Here is a 1,679-nt window from a genome sequence, read left to right on the forward strand (position 1 = left end):
TTCCTGGTGTATCTAAAACTCTCCCTGATGACTTTGAGACCCTTCCTAACATGTTTGAGACCTTTTATAACGTGTGCGAGGGACTTACTAATGCACTTGAGACCGTACATAGTTTTTTGAGATTCTTCCAGATTATTTGGGGCCCTTTGTGACATATCTGAAACTTTTCATATCTGGACTGAGACTTTTTCTGATGTATTTGACCCTCTTCTGACTATTCAAAACATTCCTTTCTGTTTTAGACACTTCCTTATTATTTAGTACACTTCTTAACTTATTTGAGACTCTTCAAGAAGTACTTGAGATTTCTCTTGACTTGAGACTCCTTCTGACATATTTGAGACTATTTCTGACTCGCTTGAGACCTTTCCTGAGGTGTCTAAGGCTCCTCCTTACTATTTGAGAGTCTTCTGGTCTGACTGAGACACTTTTTGACATGTTTGAGATCCTTCCTTCTTTTTTTGTCACAAATAAGACTTTTTATTTGTCACCATTAAAAGCCTGAATTTTAAACATATTTTCAGACTGGTGGCTTATATCCATCAGCTTGTTCAACTTTAGCACCTGCCTCATTCGCAGTAGTATTTCAAGACTCTACTGTTACCATGAAACTCCCTGAGTTTTCCCAGTTCAAACTTGGGCTTCTTCATCATTTTTACTTTTCTAACAAAGATGCCATAGAGTGGATAAATACACTGGCAAACATTTTCTTTGTTTTTCCAATACTATCTAGAATCAATTTATTGGCCACTGTTTTTAAGTCATTTGCTCCTCTAGGGTCATGATTTACTTTATCTTCTGGATTTGGCAAATGTGTTGGTGCTAGGTATAAGAGCTGTTCCAAATCTGATTGTTGCAATTTTTAGTAAAACCAGCACAGAGTAAATGAAGCAAATAATCTTCAGTAGTCTTGACATTAACATGAGCTTCAATTGTGGGCTGCCATTTTTTGACTATGGAGCACATTTTGTCACAGATAAGATCCATGCCATGGAAGTAAGTCAGGCAGTCTTTGCCCCAAATACCCTCAGTGGTTAGCTTTAATTTTCCACCTGCAACTTCACCATTCTTCAGTCAGCAAGGTTCACTTCAAAAACGCTACCCTTGAGGCCATCAGATGCAGTTTTGGTTCCTTGAGTTCTTGTCATGAGTGTTTTTCCAGTATTTATTATTAATTGAACATAGCTGGTGCTTTCACATCATACCAATCTTTCTTAGAAATTGGATCACTTTCTTCTTGGCTCCCTTTTTGCGACCTTTTATAAAGCCCTTGATCTTGCCAACTGCCATGGTTCTGCTTGGAACATTTCCTTCTTTTTCTGAGACTCTTTCTGACTTCCCATCTTGACGTGTTTTTGATCCTTTCCTACCTATTTCAGAGAGTCTTCCTGACTTATTTGACCCTCTTCCTGACATGAGTGTCTTCCTGATCTATGTGAGAGACTCATCCTTATGTATATAAGGACATTGAGACTTTTCCTGACATCTTTGAGACCCTTTTTGTTTTGTTTGAGACTCTTTCTGATAACAATAAGCCCCTTCCTAACTTCTTTGAGACCCTTGCTGATATGTTTGCAACCCTTTATGGTGTTTTTTAAGACCCATTGTGTTGTGTTTGAGTCCTTTCCTGATTTCTTCTAAGTGCTGAGTTAGTCCTGATGCAGTCTTAAGAGGAGGCA

The 1,679-nt window shown here is 38.3% G+C and overlaps 1 pseudogene; it reads right to left on the reverse strand.

The window, feature by feature from the left end:
• Positions 1–520: 520 nt before the first annotated feature.
• LOC123394743 lies at positions 521–1,290 on the reverse strand (annotated as a pseudogene).
• Between the last annotated feature and the right edge of the window lie 389 nt (positions 1,291–1,679).

Source organism: Mustela putorius, unplaced genomic scaffold (assembly GCF_011764305.1).
Source record: "Mustela putorius furo isolate JIRA1106 unplaced genomic scaffold, ASM1176430v1.1 tig00003836_pilon_pilon_pilon, whole genome shotgun sequence".
Lineage (NCBI taxonomy): Eukaryota > Metazoa > Chordata > Mammalia > Carnivora > Mustelidae > Mustela > Mustela putorius.